Source organism: Podarcis erhardii, assembly GCF_964252035.2.
Source record: "Podarcis erhardii genome assembly, chromosome: 7".
NCBI classification, from domain to species: domain Eukaryota; kingdom Metazoa; phylum Chordata; class Lepidosauria; order Squamata; family Lacertidae; genus Podarcis; species Podarcis erhardii.
This window is the reverse complement of record NC_138511.1, coordinates 75111952-75122216: the sequence shown is the minus strand read 5'-3', so window position 1 is coordinate 75122216 and position 10265 is coordinate 75111952. Positions and strand designations below refer to the sequence as shown.

The 10265-nt window shown below is 39.7% G+C and overlaps 1 protein-coding gene across 2 annotated transcripts in view; it reads left to right on the top strand.

The window, feature by feature from the left end:
• The first annotated feature begins 8224 nt into the window (after positions 1–8224).
• Positions 8225–10265, top strand: part of LOC309345978 (sulfotransferase 2B1-like) — a 31124-nt gene continuing 29083 nt past the window's right edge. The window contains exon 1 of one of the 2 annotated variants that reach the window (XM_081869519.1): positions 8225–8374. The gene's annotated coding sequence lies outside the window, so the exon portion shown is untranslated. The remainder of the gene's footprint in view (positions 8375–10265) is intronic. The other variant, XM_081869520.1, reaches the window with a different exon arrangement.

The window sequence follows — 10265 nt, the reverse complement described above, 5'->3', positions numbered from 1 at the left end:
TTTCTTCACAAACGTATGTTTAAACATCTTTTTCAACTCATTATATATCATTTCCCAGAAACCCTTTACTTTCTTGCACTCCCACCACATATGGTAGAACGACCCTTCCCTTTCTTTACATTTCCAACATTTATTACATGTTTTATACATTTTTGCAAGTTTAACGGGAGTGATATACCATCTATATACCATTTTCATAATGTTTTCCTTTATCAAAACAAAACAAATTCCTTCCAGTAGCACCTTAAAGACCAACTAAGTCAGTTCTTGGTATGAGCTTTCGTGTGCATGCACACTTCTTCAGATACTTAGTTGGTCTTTAAGGTGCTACTGGAAGGAATTTGTTTTGTTTTGACTATGGCAGACCAACACGGCTACCTATCTGTAACTTTTCCTTTATCGTCATACATGCAGTGAATTTCATATTTTCCTTCCATACTTTCTCCCAATCTGCTAATTGTATATTGTAACCAAAGTCCCTGGCCCAGTGTATCATAACCGATTTAACTTCTTCATCCTTTGTTTGCCATTCCAATAGCATTTTATACATTTTTGATAGTACCTTATAATCGTTATTTATTATCTCTTTTTGAAATCTAGACTCTCCTTCAATATATCTCCTCTCTTTACAATCCTTTTTAAACATTTCATTTGTTTGAAAATAGTGCAACCAATCATATACATATTTTTTAACTTGTTCATATGGCTTCCGTTTCCATTTCCCCCCTTCTTTAATTACAATATCTCCATAAGTCATCCAGTCCTCTCTCATATTTGTCTTTTTGACACTCATGACCTCCAGTGGGGATAACCAATGAGGTACATTCGGTTCCAAAATATTTTGGTACCTGTCCCATATTTCTATTAGGGCACCTCTAAAAATGTGATTGACGAACCCTTTATGAGCTTTCTTCTTCCCCGACCATAGATAAGCGTGCCAAAACCTTCCAAATCCAATAACTTGTTATTTTTTAATGTTATTCAGTCCTTTAACCAGCAGAGACAGGATACTTCATAGTAAAGTTTCAGGTCTGGCAGGGCGAAGCCACCTCTTTCCTTCCCATCATGTAGGAACTTAAATTGTATTCTTGGCTTTTTGCCCTGCCAGATATATCTTGAGATCATTCTTTGCCACTCTCTGAAGATCTTTGTCCCTTTGATTATTGGAATCATTTGAAATAAGAACAACATCTTTGGAAGTACGCTCATCTTGATTGAAGAAATTCTGCCCCAAAAATATAATTTCATCCTACCCCACACTTTGAGGTCTCTCTTTATACTATTCCAAGTTGTCACATAATTGTTTTGATATAAATCAATATTTTTTTGGGTTAACCATATTCCTAAATATTTTACCTTCTTCGCCACTTCCATCTCTGTTTCTCTTTGCACTTCTTCTGTTAAACTTTGGTCCATATTCTTCACCATTAGTTTGGTTTTCCTTTTGTTTAATACAAACCCGGCCACCCTTCCAAATTGATCAATTTCTTTTATGACTTCATTTAAACTACTTGTTGGATCTTCTACCGTAATTACCAGATCATTGGCAAATGCTTTTACTTTGTATTGATTTCGACCTACTGTAACCCCCTTTATTAGTTCCGGTTGACAGCGATCCGAGCACAAGCGGGGATTTTCCCTCTTGGGGAATCCCGTTTTTTTCGGAGGATTTGGGGGTGTCACAGGGCGCAGTGACCCCTCGAGGTAGTGTCAGGAGGGTGTTCTGACACTCAGGTTCCCGCAGGCAGCCGAAACGCGAACCACCCGGCCGTCAGGTAGCTCCTAAAGGGGTCAAGAGAATGGCGGGGGGGGGGGGAGAGCGGGCTGCAGAGAGGCCATAGCTACCTCCGAGAAACGAAGCCCCGGGCTTGCAAGGAGAGCTCTCAATTCTCGATTTGGAAGAAATTCGGACTTAATTGGATGTAAAGAAGAAATTTAAATTAAGGAAAGAAACCGGATGGAAAAAATTAGAATTTACGAGACCGGCTTTTATCCGCAATCAGCCTAGACGCATGGAAACAGCAAAGCGATCAAAAGTGAAAGTAAGTTACCGCTTGCTGCTATTGTTTCTTCTCCCCTTCAATAGAATAAAAAATAACCTTTTGGGGACGATACAAATTAAGCAAGGGACGCGGGTGGCGCTGTGGGTAAAACCTGAGCACCTAGGACTTGCCGATCGCATGGTCAGCGGTTCGAATCCCCGTGACGGGGTGCGCTCCCGTCACTCGGTCCCAGCGCCTGCCAACCTAGCAGTTCGAAAGCACCCCCGGGTGCAAGTAGATAAATAGGGACCGCTTACCAGCGGGAAGGTAAACAGCGTTTCCGTGTGCTGTGCTGGTGCTGGCTCATCAGAGCAGCTTTGTCACGCTGGCCACGTGACCTGGAAATGTCTGCGGACAGCGCTGGCTCCCGGCCTCTAGAGTGAGATGAGCACACAACCCTAGAGTCTGGCAAGACTGGCCCGTATGGGCAGGGGTACCTTTACCTTTACCTTTAAATTAAGCAAAGAAGATTTAAAGTAGAAGGGGAGACAGAGGAAATAAGACGGAGCTATTTAGGTCGTTTTTGGAGCTTGTGAATTTGAGTTAAAGCAATCAGACCTTGGTGTCACTGTAAAATAAAAACTGCGTAACAGAAAGGGGATTTCCAGACTCCATTGTTAAAGACCTATGAATCTATGAGACTGTCTGATGTTTGCCGATGAAAGAAGATTCTTAAATTGATCTGGACTATCCATACTGGATTGGATATAATTTGGTTTACCTTTTATGGTCTATTTTTTTCTGTTGCATTTTCTTTTTATTGAAATATTTGAGCAATTTAAGACGGTGATTGTTTGGGAACTTTTGCCTCTAGTGGTCAGAAGACATATAACAACTTGTTTTTTTCAGGGCTTTTATTTTATTTTATTTTCTGATTGATAATCTCTTGGCTTTTTGGATTAAAAGAACTATTCGCCTATAATAATATAAGGATTAGCCTAATTGATGGCAGAAGATTGGGTTTTGACATCAACATCCTAGGAATTTTCCCTATAGTTCCTCCTGGACTCAGCGGTTGGCAAGAGTTGTTCACATTCAAAATAAATATTTGCACGCTTGGATTAGCCTAATTGGTGGCAAGAAGATCTTTGCAGACATCTCCAACTGTTGGGATTCAACCTGATTCTGTTCTTTTTAAATTTATAATTTTTTATATTTAAATTTGGACTGAATTTGATGGATTTTGACTGGATGAAAGTGTTATTTATATGTTTGATATAAGAATTGTTTTGGGGAAGAATATAAGTATATATTGGGGTTGAACCCATTTAAAATTGGGAGGTAGTGGGATTGACCCAACGGAAAAGGGATTGGGTTGGAGAAATTAAAAACGGGAGGAAATGTCTCACTTATAGAAGAAAGCTGGGGAGGGAGGAACACCGGGAGAAAGAAGAGGTTCAAAACCTGAGGCAGATTTCAAAGCCGAAATTTTAAAAATGTTTGCAGAAATTAGACAAAGCGAAAAGATTTTAGAGGATAAATTGGAACATGTAGATACTAGAATTGAGCAGGTGGATAATAAAATTGGGAAAATGGACCAAAAAATTGATGATACAGTAAAAGAATTGAAAGGCCAAATAAAAGAAGTTACTAAGAGAACACAATCTGTTGAGGAAGGACTAAAAAGGACAAAGTGGAGATGAAAGAAGTCAAAAAGGAGGAGGAGAAGATGAAGGCAGGAATTTCAGAAATAAATAAAACACAGGAGGAGTTATGGGATGCAATCTCCATGAATGAATTGAGACAACGGGAGGTGAATTTAAGGTTGAGAGCAGTTCCAGAGGTTCAAGGAGAAGATATTAAAGACAAATTAATAACGGAAATTGCTCAATGGTTGGAATTACAAAAAGAAGATGTAGAGAGGAAGGTTCAGAATGCATTCAGAATGAGAGTAAGGACAACCAAGACAAGGAAGGTTACAGGAGATTGCCTGATCACCTTTAAAGACAAAGATATGAGGAACCTAATACTCCAAAAAAATAGAGAGAAGCGATAGAACATCGATGGGAGTTACATAATTATTTTTAAAGACATACCGGTCAGATTGTTGAAACAGAGAGACCTGTATAAACCATTGGTCCAAATTCTGAAGAAAAACAAGATTGAATTCAAATGGGGATTCCCTCAGGGGATCTCTTTCGTATATAAAAGCAAGAGACACAGACTTACAAGTCCCGAAGAAACAAGTAAGTTCCAGAGACGATATAAAGAATTAATGGTAGAGGAGGAGGAAGAAGAAGGAGCGGTAGGAGGAATTGACCTGACGGGAGGAAAAATTTTAAAAGGAAAGTACAAAAAGAACAGAGAGACAGATGAGGAAGAGGAGGAGAAAGAAGAGGAAGAAGAAGAAGATGAGGAGGAGGAAGAAAAAGAAGATGAATTATAAAAACGTAAACCGGAATAAAAATTTTATATTTTTAATCAGCGGAAAATATGGCATTGAAATTATGGAATTGGAACATTAATGGAATAAATGATAAGAAGAAAAGAAATAACATTGAATAATATTTAAAAAGGGAAAATTTGGATATCATCTGTCTTCAAGAAACCCATGTGGCAAGGAAACATAGAAAAGTTCTGATCAATAATAGATTGGGAAACGAATTTATATCCTCAGACAAAGAAAAGAAGAGAGGCGTAGTTCTTTATGTAAGGAAAAATATAGAAGCTCAACAGATTTTCAAAGATGAAGAAGGAAGAATGATTGCAATACAGATCAATTGGCAGGGCGAAAAATTAATAATTGTCGGGATCTACGCACCTAATGGAAACAAGACTTATTTTTATAAGAAATTGGAAGAAAGATTGTTTGAATATAAGGATCAAAAAATGATAATAATGGGAGATATGAATGGAGTTGTATCAATGGAAATGGACAGATTAAGAGAAAAAAGTGACAGTAAAGAAGGTAAACTACCAAAGACCTTTTTCTCATTGGTGCAAAACCTTAACTTAATTGACATTTGGAGACTTAGACACCCATTAGAAAAACAGTTCACATTTTACTCGGAACCGAATCAGTCCATGTCAAGAATAGATCAAATCTGGGTCTCGAATGAATTAACTACCAGAATCCAACAAATAGAAATTCAACCCAGAGTAATTTCGGATCACAATCCGATAAAAATGGAGATAAAAGCTTACGAAGAGAGAACATTCAGATGGAGATTGAAAGATTACCTTTTGGAAGGTGAAAAAATTATTCAAGAAGCACATAAAAAATTGATGGAGTATTTTTCAGACAACATGAATAAAGGCACAAAGATGAGTACAGTTTGGGATGCAAGCAAGGCGGTAATGAGGGGATTCTTTATTCAACAGAATGCGATTAAAAATAAGAACAGAGAGAAAGGGAAGAAGGAAATTTTAAAACAAATAATGGACAATGAACAAAAGTTAATCAAAAAACCAAATAACATCAAAATAAAACAAAATATTAAAGTTTTGCAGACACAGTTTGCTATGATCATAAACAAAGAAGTCGAATGGAACATCAAAAGACTGAGACAAAGGAACTTTGAATTCGCAAATAAACCTGGAAAATGGCTTGCATGGCAAATCCAAAAAAGGAAAGAGCAAAGTACAATTAACAAAATCATTGTGGATGGCGAGGAAATAGAAAACCCAAAAGGTATCAGAAAAGGATTCTTGGACTTTTATAAACATTTGTACGCAAAACGAGAAAAAAATAATATAAAGAAGATAGAGAAATTTCTAAAAGAAAAAAAGGTGCAAAAGATCCCGACAGAAAAGAAAGACAGACTGAACGCCCCAATTGAGAAGGAGGAGATAGTAGAAATTATAAAAGAGATGAAAAAAGGAAAGGCACCAGGACCAGATGGATTTACAGCAACTTACTACAAAGAAATGAGGGACTCCTTGACGGTACCACTTAAAGAAGTTATGAATAATATTTTGAAACAACAGGATATACCAGAAACTTGGAAAGAAGCCTTTATTACTCATACCAAAACAAGACTGTGATCTCACACAAGTTAAGAACTATAGACCGATATCTCTGCTAAACACAGATTATAAGATTTTTTCGGGTATCTTGGCAAAAAGATTAAAGAAGATATTGCAAGAATATATCCATGAAGATCAGGCAGGTTTCCTTCCTGGCAGACATATGAAGGACAATGTGAGAAATATAATAAACATTTTGGAATATTTGACTGCCAGTAATGAGAGACGAGCCGTATTAATGTTTGTGGATGCAGAGAAAGCGTTTGATAATGTTTCATGGGAATTTATGTTGAAAAATTTGGAAATGATGGAAGTGGGAAAGGACTTTTATAATGGTATAAAGGCAATTTATTCAGAACAAAGAGCAAAATTGATCGTAAACAATGTAATTACAGAGGAAGTGAACATAAAGAAAGGTACAAGACAGGGATGCCCTCTCTCACCACTGTTATTCATTATGGTTCTGGAGGTCCTACTTAGTTCAATCAGGCAAAACGAACACAAGATGATTTTCTACTTCCATGAAAACATGCCCAGGTCCATCCAATATGAAGGGTCATCCTCAGATGCCTTCCCCGTTTGTGTTCTTTTTAAAAATGCATGTACTGCTGTTAGAAAAGTTCCTCTTTGAATGCTAAACAGCAGGGTAAACTGAATAAATTTATATAATGGGTTAGAGACTGGGTAAGTGAATATTTATCTGTTCATTCATAAATATATATATATATATCCCACTGTATCATAAAATCAAACAATAAAATCACAAAAAGCTAAGAACAAGTTAAAAAACGAACAAAAATAAATTAAAAACAAACAGCAACAGACCAGAGTGGGAGATGTACTCTTAATGGCCTGCACTGGCCTGGCACAACAGAGAATTTTCAAGCAGGCGTTTAAAAGGTGGTACAGAAGGCTCCTGCTGCATCTCTGTTGGCAAGGGGTTCCACAGGGCAAGGCCAATGATACTGAAAGCTCGGTTTCTTGTTGTCAAATGAGACACACCAACTTGGGGGACAACTGAAGATGCTCTTGCAGATTATCTCAGTGATCGGGCTGGACTAGAAGAGTTCAGGTGATCCCTGACTTATCCTGGACCAGGTTGTTCAGGGCTTTGTAAATCAATACAAGAACCTTGAACCTGGCTCAGTAGCAGATGAGCAGCCAGTGCAGCTGTTTTAACAGTGGGGTCACATGTTCTCAACCAGAAGCTCCCGTTAGCAATATGGCTGCAGCATTCTGCAGCAGCTGGAGTTTCCGAACCAGACCCACAGGCAGCCCCACAAGGAACACATTACAGTAATCTAGCCTCAAGTGTACCAGTGCATGAACTACAGTGGACATGCTATAGACTGGGGCAAAAGCTATTCTCAGCTGGCATGCTGCTTGAAGAAAACTGGGAAGAGTAAAGACCAGAAGAAAAAGAAGAGAAGAGGCAGCCAGTGGTGGAAAGTTCTTCACAAGTTGAATTGCAGGCTGATTCAGGCCTATTCCAGTGATGGGGGGGGGGCAGGGATCTGTGCTTAGGCTGAGTCAGGTTGAGGCAGCCCAGGATTTCAGAGTGATCCAGGCCTGTTACAGGACGTGGCGTTGGGTGGGGAGCCTGAGGGGTCTGCTTTGCTATGATGTTCCAAGATGGGAATCAGTGGTGTAACTAGGGTCCCTTGTTCCCTTGGCAAGGAGCTTAATTGTGCACCCTTCCTCAAATTGCTTTTATCCTGCAGTGTGAGAAGGACGGTAAGCTTCTTTCAAGTATGAACTGACAGAAACAGCAGCTTCATGTCACCAGGCACATATATGTCATCCACTCCATAGTCTGGTACATGATTTTTGCACCACTGGCAGGGACCCATTCTCTTAACCCCTAAGTTTCTTCAGTGAAAGCGCTGGGGAAGCAGATCTGAGCAGAGTTGAATCTTTGCATAATAGCTGGTGAGCAGCGGACTTTGTCTGGAGGGCTGCTAAATGCTCCTTCATAAGTGCCTCTCCCAGCAAGATCGAACCCCCTCCCCATCTATGAATGTGGGAGGTGTGTGGGGGGGGGGGAGGAGAGAACACGCCTTCCCCCCTGACTAAATGTTTAAGTCTTGCTCTGTGAGCCAGGAAGAGAAGGAAGCTCCAGACTCAACTGTAGTGAGCATGGCCTGTGTCTTTAAGAGGCATGCTTGGTCTGGAATACAAACTCCCCTCTCTGGTTGGGAGTGGTTTCATCCAAAGTTCATTGGTACTTTCATCTCATCTATGTAGGAAGTGCATGCTATGCTGAGTTGTCAATCTTCTGCTGACAGAAAAATATACCTGCTGAAGTTTCCCTCATTCCTCCTGCTTCCTGATATAGCTGCAGACTCTTTGCAAGGTTTCCTCACACAGTAAGTATCTTTCCCTGACCCACAGGATGCTCCAGTAGCTGCTGGATAATAAAGACTGCTCCTGTTTCCTTCCTGTATTCAAGGTTGGATTACATTCTTTCAGATCATCTCAACCTCCTTTTTCTCCCCTTGATGAATTCTTCCCCAGTTGCCTTCTCCCCTTTTCCAGATTCCCTCTTTCCTTTTCCAGATTGGAACATGCCTGGGTTTTAAACTAACTGCTATATTCTATAAATGTAGCAGTGCAAGAAAGACAGGACAACAGGTCCATCCACTGGCTCTTCTGAGAGACCTGCTCCTCCTGGCTCCTCTCCTCCCTGAACTGTCTGCTCTTGGCAGTCCTCCACCTGTTTGCAGCTGTGAGAGAGAAGGGAGAGCAGGGTGGCATGCATATTTGTGGTATGACAAGGTCAAAGCACATAAAGCGTTTAAAAACCATATTGTCAGAAAAGCACTGCTTAATGTTTGGATAAGATATAAGGACTTGCTTGAAAATAAAACCCCAAGGTGGCTGTCACCAATGGAAGAAAGGCTCAGAAAAAGCCCAATATATTTAAATACCATTTTCATTTCATTATAAATCATTTCCCAGAAAGCCTTAATCCTTGGGCACGTCCACCAAAGGTGAAAGAATGTACCTTCAGTCTCTTTACATTTCCAGCATTTATTATCGGGCAAATGATATATTTTTGCGAGCTTGACTGGTGTTATGTACCACCTGTATATCATTTTCATAATATTCTCTCTTAAGGCATTACATGCTGTAAACCTCGTACCTGTGGTCCATAACTGTTCCCAGTCAGCCAGCATAATGTTGTGTCCCACATCTTGTGCCCATTTTATCATAGCAGATTTCACCATTTCATCCTGAGAGTTCCATTTCAACAGCAAGTTATACATTCTTGACAGAATCTAAGTTTTGGGATCTAACAGTTCTGTTTCCAATTTTGATTTTTCCACCTGGAAGCCAATTTTCTTGTCCAATTTGTATGCCTCCAATATTTGATAATAGTGAAGCCAATCTTGCACTTTGACTTTTAGTTTTTCAAAGCTCTGCAATTTCAATTTATCTCCCTCTTGTTCCAAGATTTCCCAATATTTCAGCCATTTGGCCTCCATATTGAGCTTTTTCAGAGCCTTCGCTTCCATCGGTGACAACTACCTTGGGGTTTTATTTTCAAGTAGGTCTTTATATCTTGTCCAGACATTAAACAATGCTTTCCTCTATACTTCTTATCTTAGGGCTCCTGACACCATTCCCAGGCAAGGGGGTTGAGAATCCTGTCTTCCAAGGTCTGTGCATCAGCGTGTCCAGGATAGTTGCAACCGACCAAGATAAGACCCAGATCTCTGCTTTGGAACTGACAGGGCCATTAATTAAGCTTTCTTGTACTGATAAAAGAGAACGCTTTGTTTAAGCTGCTGGATCTGTGTTATACAGCTGAAGCTAATGGATTCTTGAAGAAAGGAAGGGGAAATTTGGGGCCTAGTTTGGTTGATTACACAGTCAGGTTTGGATAACCCCTCCCTTCAAGGTGGAGTCAGATAGTTGGGATAATCAGTTTGAAGTTGTTAGGAACGTTGGGTCAGTAAAGAAACTAAGATTAAGAAACTGCCAAGAAAAAATAACTGAAACCATAAGCTTGTTCATGCCTATAAAATAAACGTGATTATTTGTTAATGTTAACAACTGTCTGGACTCCATGAGTATCCAAGTGAAACGGGTTGGTGGCAGCGTAGAAAGCAATAACAGTGGTGGAACAGGGTCAATAGACCGTCAAACGTCCGGGGACCCTGTGTGATCGCCACAGGGTGAAACTTAAGGAAAGTCTTTTGGGTGAAATTGGCACCAACAAGAGAAGAGATCAGAATTGATGATAGCAGACATTCT